At 44.1% G+C, this 12186-nt stretch overlaps 1 protein-coding gene across 4 annotated transcripts in view; it reads left to right on the top strand.

Moving 5' to 3' along the window:
- The first annotated feature begins 7037 nt into the window (after positions 1 to 7037).
- MYLK (myosin light chain kinase) overlaps positions 7038 to 12186 on the top strand; it is a 284285-nt gene continuing 279136 nt past the window's right edge. For all 4 annotated transcript variants that reach the window (XM_065943432.1, XM_065943428.1, XM_065943429.1 and 1 more), the window contains exon 1: positions 7038 to 7247. The gene's annotated coding sequence lies outside the window, so the exon portion shown is untranslated. The remainder of the gene's footprint in view (positions 7248 to 12186) is intronic.

The following is a 12186-nucleotide window of genomic DNA, read 5'->3' as shown; positions in this document are numbered from 1 at the left end:
TACTTTACAACATTGTAGTTGTTTTTGTCATACATTGACATGAATCAGCCATGGATTTACATGTATTCCCCATCCCGATCCCCCCTCCCACCTCCCTCTCCACCCGATTCCTCTGGGTCTTCATAATGCACCAGGCCCGAGCACTTGTCTCATGCATCCATCCTGGGCTGGTGTTTTGTTTCACCCTAGATAATATACATGTTTTAATGCTGTTCTCTCGAAACATTCCACCCTTGCTACTGAATTTTAGAATCATCTTATCTAATTCCAGGAAAAACCTTGTTGGAATTCTAATCAGAACTACATTAAATTTATATATTAAAATTCCTAGAATTAACAGTTTTTTATTGTCTTTCCTTTTAGGATTTCAATTTATTAAAATCCCATTTTGTCTTTTAATAGTTTTTTTCCTCTTAGTTTTTTTCAATATAAATAGTTTTTTTTCAGGATAAATCCTAAGTCTATCTTGTTAAATTTATTTATAAGTATTTAGCAATTTTGTCACTAACATGATTTGACTGGATTTTTATTAGCAACATGAAGATTTTATAGACATAAGAAAGAACTTTATAGACAGACTGTTCAGTCACTGGAACTTGTAATTAAAGTGAAAGCTCCTAAAAAAAAAAAATAAATAAAATAAAGTGAAAGCTCCTCCTTATGTTATCAGGAAGGAAAGGTGGATATACATCTCTCTAAGACTATTTAGGTAAGGTCTTGCTGAGAGGTTGGGGCAGGGACCAGATGAGCCCTGGAAGACCTACAAAGAAGAGGAATTTACAATGTTGCTGTTTTAGCCAGCCTCCTAATATCAGCCCTCATGTGAGGGCTCTTGACTTAGCCAGTTTTTCCAGTAGATACACGGACATGTAGAAGACCATTATGAAACATGCTGGGATAATCTAGACTAATTTAATTCTAAATTTAGGATAGTCTAAAAATTTTCCAAAAAATTTTTCTTCTGTTTTTTTTTCCCCCCAAAATTCCATTTTGTTGTTATGATATAGTTTGTTTTGTTTTTGCAATGAATACCTTTTTGTTGTTGTTTATTTCCCCAGATAAACAATTACAAGAAACATACTCATTCATTCACTTTGTGTATACAAAAATAATAGAAAGAATTTTAGCCCACTGGAGTCCAGAGTTAATATGCTTTGCAGTACATCTTCTCATTAAACTTTCAAAACATCACCATGAAGTAGACTGAGTTTATTTCATTTGTATCTCATTTTTAACAACTAGGAACTTAAGGCCCAGAAGAATGTGTTATTTGTCCAAGGTCACACAGCTAGTTAATCACATAGCTTCCATGCAAACCAAGTGGCTGACTCAGAAGATTTTATCATTATAGTATTGTCCTTTCACAGAAGAATTTGAGGTAGAAATGTATGACTTAGAACCTCCATTTCTACTTCTACAAAACAAAGGATTTTTAATAGAAGGTATCTGGTTGTAGATTCTTATTATGCAGAAAATTGAGTTTACTGAATTTGTAAATCAAGGGTTTTACATATGCTGCTGCTGCTGCTAAGTCGCTTCAGTCATATCTGACTCTGTGCAACCCCACAGACGGCAGCCCACAAGGCTCCCCCGTCCCTGGGATTCTCCAGGCAAGAACACTGGAGTGGGTTGCCATTTCCTTCTCCAATGAATAAAAGTGAAAGTGAACTCGCTCAGTCGTGTCCAACTCTTATCGATCCCATGGACTGCAGCCTACCAGACTCCTCCGTCCATGGGATTTTCCAGGCAAGAGTACTGGAGTGGGTTGCCATAAACACCCCAAAATTTGCTTTACAGTATACAGTTTTCTCAGCTGTGATTTCCATGTGTTCATTTTCTCCTTAAAAGTGGTCTTTGCTGTACTGGCTTTTTATAGTGTTTCCCTCTATGGTTTCTAAAATAACCTCTACAGTGTGTTTGTGGAGGAGTGGAAGCAAATAGAGACCCTATAGGTTATTAGTAGTAGTATATGAGGAAGAATGATAGAATGTGAAATAACAGAATGTGATCATTTGAGTTCTTATTTGTCTATTCATTAAAAGAGTTGTTGCAATTCTTTCAGACTATATAAAACTGGAAACTGACCCCAGTCCCCTTTGCTTTCCCCTGTCACCTCCTTGGAATCTGGGGATTCTGCAGCTTGAAATCATTGGTTTATATCTTAAAATTGATTCTAACATTATAGTAACCATAAGAACTTTAAAATAACATTTTGAACTAAATTTTAGAATTATTATTATAATAAGTGATATGGTAAAATAGCCCTTTCCTAAAAGATGCCCAAGAAATTCTCAATAGAGGATACTTGTGGGATTGCAGGGCGCAACTGTGGAGGAGATGACAGGTACTTTTTATTTTATACCTTCTGTAGGGTTCTTTTCTTCCTTTTTTTTTTTTTTTTAGCTATTATAATATGTGACTTTAATGATTAAAATTTGATTTAAACATTTTTTCTTGAATTTGAAATTATATCTTCACCGTTGGCTTTGTAGTCAAATGTTTTTCCCCAAATATAAGATTTTTCAATGATAAAATGACAATGCATGACAAAATAGGTTTTAAAGTACAGAAAAGCAATTTATAGTAAATATTTACAGGAACAAACACATTCTGGAATTCAGTATGTCTGTATTTTCATATGGCAATGACTCTGGACAAGGCACTTGTCTTTAAAGAAATCATTAGCCAAACAAAAGCACTGTTGGTTAATTTCTAAAGTGATCTTTCTGCTGTGGATTTTATCGTAGCTAGAAGCAGTTCTCAGCTCTGATCTCACATCAGAATTACTGGGGAATTTTTAAAAAAACCATTCCCCAAGCCCCATCCCAGATCAACTGCATCAATTTCTGTGAGTGCACCCAGGCATAAGTATTTTTAAAAAAGCTTCACAAGTGAGTCCCACCCAGTCTGGCCAGACTTGAGAACCTCAATCCACCAAAAGTGATCTAGGTGGATTTAATGAATTCATAAACTAAGGTGAGCTATTTATTATTTGATACTTGTCAGAGATTAATAAATTATGATATTTTACCTTCTCTTTTTTCCCTTTCCTTCTTCTTTGGTTTTCCTAACGAGGACCCAGCAATGAAGGGGACCAGGCCAGAGGAGGGATCTGGAGACAGGAAGGAAGTGCAGAGGACATGCACAGACAGATGGAGGCTAGGACTTGCAGATTAAACTTCTTAGAAAGGCAGTAAAAATAAACAGGCACCCCCTCCCCACCAAGCAGAAGGATATTTTCTGCAACTAATGTTTTGCTTTGGGGCAATGGGGTTAACTTGCATTATTTTAGGACATCTAAGGGAACAAATAGACATTTCTCTTTGAAACTGATTTATTTAATCTTAACAAACCAGCCTTCATGCACTAGGTTTGTGTGTTTGGACCATGGCATTTTTCAGGATCAGTGATATATTTCCTATAATTTCATGCAAACCTTCTTGATCTCTAGTCATTAGCCATGTTTATAGGGACTGGTACAGCCCAGCTCCCATTAACTCTTAAAAACTGGCCAGCCAGGATTCCCTCTCATGACAGGACTTCACACTAAGGATAAATTTTTGGAAGTGGAAAAAAATTGACATAATAGGGCAGGATACAAAAATCAATAAACAAAAACCAGTTGCATTTCTACCTACTAGCAATGAACAATCATAAAAGGAAATTAAAAAAACAATTCCATTTTCAATAGCATAAAAAAAAATAGTAAGAAATTTAAACAAGAAGGTGAACAATTTTTATAGCAAAAACTACAAAACATTGTCAAAAGAAAGGGAAGAAGAAAAGAAAGAAAAGAAACAAGAAAGCATCTTGTGTTTGTGGACTAGAAGACTTAATATTGTTAAGAAAACTGTATTAACCAAAGCAATCTACAGATTCAATGCAATCTCTCTCAAAATCTCAATGATGATTTTTGCACAAATAGGGAACAAGAAGTCCTAAAAAGGATATGAGAACTCTCTAAAATTCATTTAGGGGACTCCTAAATAACCACAATGATCTCAGAAAAGATGATCAAAGTTGGTAGTAAGAGAGTCAATTCCTAGGCAGGTTGATAGGAAGTCCTGGGGCCCCAAGGAGAGAGTGGTCTGGAATTCTCAAGGAGGAAGAAAGGACAAATTTTTTTTCCCTCTACATTCCTTAGGATTTCATAACAACAATGTATCCTGCTTGAGGACAGTTTCTGGAAAAAACCTTCTGGCGAATCCTGTTGTCTTAAAATGTAAATTATGGGAGTGGGTCTAGTAAGGTCTTACAACCACCAGACATTCTTTTGATTCAATGTAATAACTAATTAAAAGTATATAACTCCATTGCTAACACTAGTGAGGGGGCACTCTCCGTACCCCTTCTGATGTCTATGTCAGAAGCTTTCTCTATCTCTTTCATACTTTAATAAAACTTTATTACACAAAAGCTCTGAGTGATCAAGCCTCGTCTCTGGCCCTGGATTGAATTCTTCTCCTCTGGAGGCCAAGAATCCTGGCGTCTTTCATGGTTAGCAACAACCTTTCAGTAGTCTCACACTTTATGATTCTAAAACAATAAAAAGCTCCAATGAGCAAAACAAAGTAGGATGGCATAAGAACAGATATAGACCAATGGTATAGAAGAAACAATCCAGAAATAAACACTTGCATACCAAAATGGCAAGACTAGAAAGACATAAGGAATCAATGGTGAGCATTAAATATATATTTGCCTGTAGAACTAAGATTAAATATGGAAAATTATATTGGGTTGCCCAAAAAGTTTGTTCCATAAGCTATTAAGGAAAAACCCGAACAAACTTTTTGGCCAACCCAATAGTATGCAAGACTAGGAACTGACAACTATTAGAGCAGAACTATAGTAAAATGCAGCCATGAAATTAAAAGACGCTTACTCTTTGGAAGGAAAGTTATGACCAAACTAGACATCATATTAAAAAGCAGAGACATTACTTTGTCAACAAAGGTCCATCTAGTCAAGGCTATGGTTTTTCCAGTAGTCATGTATGGAGGTGAGAGTTGGACTATAAAGAAAGCTGTGCGCTGAAGAATTGATGCTTTTGAAATGTGGTGTTGGAGAAGACTCTTGAGAGTCCCTTGGACTGCAAGGAGATCCAACCAGTCCATCCTAAAGGAGATCAATCCTGCGTATTCATTGGAAGGACTGGTGTTGAAGCTGAAACTCCAATATTTTGGTCACCTGATGCGAAGAACTGACTCATTTGAAAAGACCCTGATGGGAAAGACTGAAGGCAGGAGGAGAAGGAGACGACAGAGGATGAGACGGTTGGATGGCATCACCGACTCAATAGACAAGAGTTTGGGTAGACTCTGGGAGTTGGTGATGGACAGGGAGGCCTGGTGTGCTGTGGTTCATGGGGTTGCAAAGAGTCAGACATGACTGAGCGACTGAACTGACTGATAATAAAATGGATAATGCGCTTGCAACAAAAGGCAAGTGCAAACGAAGAGACCAGGAAGCACTACACAATATTTCATAGCAGATGCAAAGTAAATATTAGGCAAGAGGAAAAAAATTTTAAAGGTATCCTCTAAATCAGTGAGGGATTCTTGACTCATGACAAAGGAAAACATCTGAGGAACCCTGGAGCTAACGTTTCAGAGTAGGAAGATGCCTGGGAAAAAAGCCCAAACCAAAAAGCATCCTAAGGAACATCCTCATTTTACAAATTAGAAAACTGAGGCCCAGAGACAGCGAGTGACTCCGCAAGCTCCACAAAGTTAGCACCAGACCCAGGTCTAACACTCGGGTCTCACAATCTGGGACTCTCCACCACAGTACACTTCCTTTCTATTTAATTTTTTTTTTTAATAAGTAGCTGAATTGAACATTTTTAAGATTTCTCCAGAGCATCCCATGATACCATTTCAAAATGTCTTCAAACTTGGATCTTCTGTGGGGAAAGAAGATATAGAAATGCTTTCACAGAGCTGGGTCTGGTTAGCCTCACAGCAGAGTTGGGTGGGGAACCCTGGTGTGAACCTTCCAGACTGTCTCTAATCTTAGGGCATTCTCTCTCCACCTTTGATAGCTTCTTCCTCTCCTCTCCTTGCTGCTTGCCTCGCCATGATCTAGTTGCCTCTCCTTTAAGTAGATATAGATTATGTCTGTGCTCAGTCGTGTACACTCTCTGCACCCCATGTACTGTATGTAGCCTGCCAGGCTCCTCAGTCCATGGGATTTTTCAGGCAAAAATACTGGAGTGGTTTGCCATTTTTTTCTCCAGGAGATCTTCCTGACCTAGGGGTGAAAACCTGAACCCATATCTTCTGTGTCATCCACATTGCAGGCGGATTTTTTACCCACTGAACTATCAGGGAGGCCCTAGATAAACATCATACTTGCACGTTTAAAAGTAACTCTGTTAGGGAATATCCTAAGCGCTTTACCAGGCTTGTCTCACTGAAGCCTTACATTCCTATGAGGCAGATTTTTTGTCCCCATTTCAGAGACAAGAAAACAAGAGACGAGTAACAGATAAGTAACTTGCTCCAAATTTTGCAGCTAGAAAATAAGGGGTAGAGTTCTCAACTCCAGAATCCGCCTTTTTAAGGACTAAATTATCCAGCCTGAACAAAATTGCACGTTGTGCCCAATTCTGAAAATGAGCACGCTTTTCGCGATACTTTGTCCGAAAACTAAAATTGCATTCATTTGGGGAATCTACTCGAGTCGTTGTTCTTTTTGGTAGCCACATCAAAGAAAAAGACGATTAATTTTAAAGTCTACTGAGTTTTTCCAGTGTATGGTCTTCTCTTGTGTATTGAGTGGTCTTCCAGGGGAAAACACGAGAAAACACACCGAAGGCCACCAGTCCGGTGTGCGAGAAGGAGGTGGGGCGGGGCGAGGGAAGGGCTAAGTGGACCGGCGTCCCGCGCCCGGTTCCGCTCCGGATTCTCGGCTCGCGACCCCGGGAGGAGGGCAGGTGGGCGTGGCGCAAGGGCCGCGGGTCCATTCCCAGTGCGCTATGCAAATGACATGCAAACCAGCGCGTGTGAGTCCGAGTCCGCAGTTTGGATCCGGACTCGGAGCGCTGGGCTCTGAGGGGCTCTCCCACTTGCTCGCGCACTCTCCGGGCGGCTCACCCTTGCACCGACCCGGACGCGCCTCTCCTGCTCCCAGTGCCGCGGGGTTGGCAGCCAGCGGCGCTTTGAGCGCTGAGCCCGCGCTGTGCGCCCGCGAGACGACCCTGCCGAGCGCTGTGCCTCGGTTCCCGGGCTGCCTTCGCTGCGCGGGTGAGTGAGCCCGCCCCACGCTTTTGTCCCGGCGCGGCCCCTGGGAGTCACTCCTCGAGGGCGGGGGTCGCGGGGTCGGGACCCTGGATCGGGAGCTTGCTCCATGCTCCACTGTTGGAGAGGGGTTCCTGCGTGTGGCGAGGAGTTGGGCGGGGGGACGCATAAGGGGGCGAGCCAGCACTTCCAAGCAGCCTCGGTTTTCTTTTGGAAGGTGAGGTGCCTGGGGACAGTGACGCCGTTGTCTCTATAGGCGTCATCCGAAAGGGTTACCGTTGATTTGAGTGGTGCAAATCGCCGCTAGCCTGCAAGGAAGAAAGGTGGGCTCTTCTCCCAGCTCCCCAGCGCCTTGCAGGATGACTGGGGAACGACAGCTGCGGGGCGGGTGTGCCACGTGAAAGTCCTCCCTGTCTAAAGGCGAGCCCTGGAAGATAGGGTAATGGGTGCAGCTCCGGAGTCCCAGACAAAATTGGGGCGCCAGGCGTTGCAGTCTCTCTCTCCCTGTTCCTCACTCAAGCCCCCCGCCCGCTGTTCTGCCTGCTTGTCTTCAACCAGTTTTATGGTTGAAAGACTCTTGTTCTCAGATCATTGCGGTTGGAAAGTTTAGGCTAAACTAATTCCCAGGTGTTAGCTGTCAGTGGTTAAGGCAGAACTCCTCCATGGAACTTGTGGCTACTTACACTCCTCAAGACCCAAAGGACTGAACTTCTAGGAGTGGTGTTGCAGATGTGAAGATGGTTGGTGGGGAGAGTTTTTCAAGCATTTGTTGTTGTTGAGGGCCCATCCTCTAGATAGTAACCTGAAGTAGAAAGACCCAGCTCCTTTGCGGCCTAGCAAGAGTAAAAATAACCATTGCAATGGAAGGAGCTGGGGGAAGTGGGGGCACACTCAAGCAGTGGGAATAGTACCAGGCCTCGGTCACTGGCTTCTACCATCCCTCCTCTCCCTGAGTGCAAAGAGCAGAGTATGTGAAATCCCCACTTGCCACCCAGCCCACAGCCTGACTATGCTGTGTCCCCTTTCCACCTGGGGCTGTGGGTTCCTCCCTGTTTTAGTGCAGTCGTTTGTCAAAATGCACAGCTGGTCAATAAGTTATTTGTAAATGGTGGGTTTGAGAGGACTGTTTAGGGAACCCCTCACCCTTTAAAGAGTGGAGGATCCACAGATCCAACCAAGTCTCTGGGGGAAGGGCTTGCCCGGTGGCTCAGATGGTAAAGAATCCACTTGTAAAGCGGGACACTTGGGTTCGGATCCCTGGGTTGGGAAGATCCTCTGGAGGAGGGCATGACAATCCACTCCAGTATTCTTGCCTGGAGAATCCCCATAGACAGAGGAGCCTGGTGGGCTACAATCCACGGGGTTACAGACAGACACGACTGAGCAACTAAGCACAGGGGTAAGGGTAGGTGCTTCTGGTAACCTTACTGGTTGCCTAAAAGACATGTCAGGTTGTAGCAAAATAGTTTTGTTTTCTCCTCACTTTATTTTCCTCTTCCCCTCCATCTCTTTATTTTGTCTTAAATTCTCAACCCCCTTGTGTTTTCTCTTTGGTGATCTTGTCTTAGTCTCTTTCCCTTCCCTGCATACTGCAGCCATGTGGAAGATGATGCTGCTGGCACCACGGTGCCCTGGGCTGGTATGGAATGTTCCTTCTCAAGGCCCAGAGTGAGGTGGGCCTTTTGTCTCCCATCCTGACTGGGCTAAGAGCCTTCAGCCAGAGCAGGTGGGAGCCTGGGCACTGGGTCCTGGCAGATGGGGGTGGGGTGGCTGGATGCTGGCTACTGGACTGGGTAATGGGTACCCTGGGGCCTTGCACAAGAGCCTTTTCACCAGGATGTGCATATCAGTTCCCTCACTCATGATGCACAAAAATGCTGGTCCTCAGGCACTACTAGGCATGAGCTTGAAAAACTGCCCCAGGTGGCAAAGGATTTGTGTATTTGGTTTATTTTGTGTAGTATCTAACTAACTGAGGAGGAGGGAGCTGGGGCCTTGGAGCACTTTTTCTTTATATAAGGTTTGCTGACCCTCTTCTCAGGAGACTATTTCCTCAGAGGTTAGGGGACATGTACAGAACAGACTAGGTCCTGGGGATGTTCCCGGTCTAATTGGTCAGATTAGGTGGACCCACCTATTGCCCAGACCTTAGACAGACAAGTGCATTCACCATAGGGCAGGAGCTTCTGGTTGGCAGCTCCAGGGGAATCCACTGGAACAAATTGTCAGAGGAGGCTGCCCCAGATGGTGCTGGGGTTAGGAGAGAGGCCCTTGCAGAACCAAAGGTGGGAGAGGGGTTTTAATGGTAGCTGGGGGAGGGCGGTCTGCCCCAGCCTCAGTGGAATAGATTGTGAATGCTCTGGGATCACCATGGCCTCAGTATCCATAAGATTGACCTTTTGCTTCACACACATCCTCCACTCCCCCCAAAAATGTGAATCTGAGTCTGTGAAACAGAACTAGTTCTGTTTTCTGTTGATTTATTGGCACTTTGTCTTTTGAGATTCAAGAGGTGGCAATTTGAGAATGCAGCCCTGCCCCGGTAGGGGTTCAGAGACCCAATGAACATGTGGACTCTTACTTAGTATCTTTCTGAAAGCACTTCTTGGTGTTCTGGAAATATACACCAGGGCCGCTTGGCAGCCTAACTGCCCTTCCCTCAGTTCAAGCCAACATACTCTGATTGGGAAATTGTTCATTCTTATAAGCTTCCTGTCCTATCCTTTCTGTAATCGTGGAGAACTTTAGAGAAAAACCCTTAGAAAGTAAACTTCCCCAACACAAGATGTTATCCTTTCCCAACCTGACTATTGTGTCCTTCTCCTCTGAACCCCAGGGAGTATACCCAGAGGGCATGAGGTAGGACCGTTTGTATGGAAAGCATACAAGTGGTGGCCTGGGGCTGGGAATCCAGAGAGCAGTGCAGATGGCACTGGGACAGGCTCCTATGCCAAGTGATGTCTGCCCCCTTCCTTCTGCTCCCCTAGCCTCCTGCTCCACGAGAACAGAAAGGCGAGTGTGCGGGACTGGGGGCTGCTGTGTGAGCCACTCACCTTGCCCACCTGTGCCCACCTGTGCCCTTCTGCAGATGAATTCCCTTGTCTGTTTGTTGAGTTCTGGCTTCATACTTCTCCATTTGCTTTAAGCCAGCAGGTTGAGCACTTGTAGTTCTTACAGCCTGAAGGTGGGCGGACCTCAGGACTGTCACTACAGCTGCAGATGTAGCCCTCCTGCCGTGTCAGATGCTCCTGCTTGTCAGGGCCGTGGTCCTTGTGAAACCAGGCTGGGGCAGGAGGAGAGCCTGGAGGAATTCCTCCCTGCTTGCTGCTCGTGGGGCTAAGGCTGGACTTCCAGAGGCTCGCACTGTCCCTTGTGTCTGAGGGGAATGCTTGTGAGGGACACCTCGCAAGGGAGCTGAGGGAATTTCCATATAGATCTGGCTTCTCGAATATCCCAATATTGTCCCCTCCCCCTACAGTTGGTGCTTTTGTCCCCCTTTCTCTTCTCCCCTCTTCTTTTGGATCCTGAGTACAGAGCCCTCTGGAGAACAAAAGAAAAGGGGTGAGGAAAGGATCTCCTTTTCTTTCAGATCTGCTGCTTAATTTCCACCTGCTTCCCCTGACTCTGGGACCCCAGATTGGATGGATGCTAATTTGTGAATGCAGGACTCTATGAGTTAGTTCTCATAATCTTTCAGGAACCGAAATGCTTCACAGTTGAGCTTTCATCATTGAGGATGCTGTTTATCTGTTTTGTTTTCAGAGATTGATATTTCTGCTGCAGAGCAGTTCTCCTTCAGAGAGAGAGGAGCATGAGGGTAGAGTATGCTCTTTGGAGTTAAGCTTGGGTTCAGAGCCATCCTGTTCACTCACTGGCTGGCTGTTCTTGGGTGTGGTATTTAACATCTGTGGGCTGAGTGCAGTTTCCTCGTCAGTGAGGGTGTTTATATAAATGAAGTGAATGTGTGAATATAAAGAGATATGAAAGAAGGAATAGCTATTATTCTGTATATTGTATACTGTTTCCTAGGTCTATGGAATGACCTATACCTCAGCCAACAAGCATGAATGACAGACCTCCTCTCCACCTAGCCCTGTGGAGGATTATACAAGGAAGGTACTATGCCCAACGGACTTTGGATTTTATGGGGAAACAGTGAACATGAATGCAGTATGTAATTAGAAAAGAGGGTTTAGTTCTGTGGTTCAGACTCATTTAGAAGAATTTCAGGTAGCAAGAAATTTCGGGTAGCAAGATGTGATGAGCAAAGGCCTCAAAGCTTTTCTTCAGGGAGCAAGAGAGATGGTGATTACTGGCCTGGAGAGAAGAAGGTGGGAATACTTGTTTGCTGTCTCCAAAAGCTCTCCTCTCCTCCTTTGTTAGAACCTAGTGAAGAACCTTTGGCCCTGTGATGAGCTCTCAACCATGCAGAACAGCTTGTCCTGAGAGTTATTTGGGGGGAGTTTTCCCTCTGCTGCCCAGAATGTTCCTGGAACAATTTTGTTTTCACTTTATCCTGGGTCAAAAATTATAAGAAGCAAATCTACAGCCAGAGTGAAAGCCCATCCCATAAAGACTTTTGGGCTCCCAGGGCTCAGTGTTCTTTCCTCATGTTTCATTTCTGTCAGCCCACCTGCCAGCTGCATCATAGTGAGGTGGAAACCCTAGTCTAGGAGGTGAAGACATTGGGTGCAGAACTGGAAATAGCCAGAGTTCTTACCTCTTCACTCTGATGGAGGACGGTGATGGGGTGAGAAGGCCTGACTTTGACCAGAGTGTAAGTGAAAGTGTTAGTTGCTCAATCATCTCTGACTTTGTGACCCCATGGACTGTAGCCTGCCAAGTTCCTCTATTCATGGAGTTCTTCAGGCCAAAACACTGGAGTGGGTAGCAATTCCCTTCGCCAGAGGATCTTCCCAACCCAGGAATCGAACCTGGGTTTTCT

The sequence above is a fragment of the Muntiacus reevesi genome, chromosome 8, assembly GCF_963930625.1.
Source record: "Muntiacus reevesi chromosome 8, mMunRee1.1, whole genome shotgun sequence".
NCBI classification, from domain to species: domain Eukaryota; kingdom Metazoa; phylum Chordata; class Mammalia; order Artiodactyla; family Cervidae; genus Muntiacus; species Muntiacus reevesi.
Note: the sequence above shows the minus strand (reverse complement) of the source record. Positions and strands in the feature narration are given on the sequence as shown.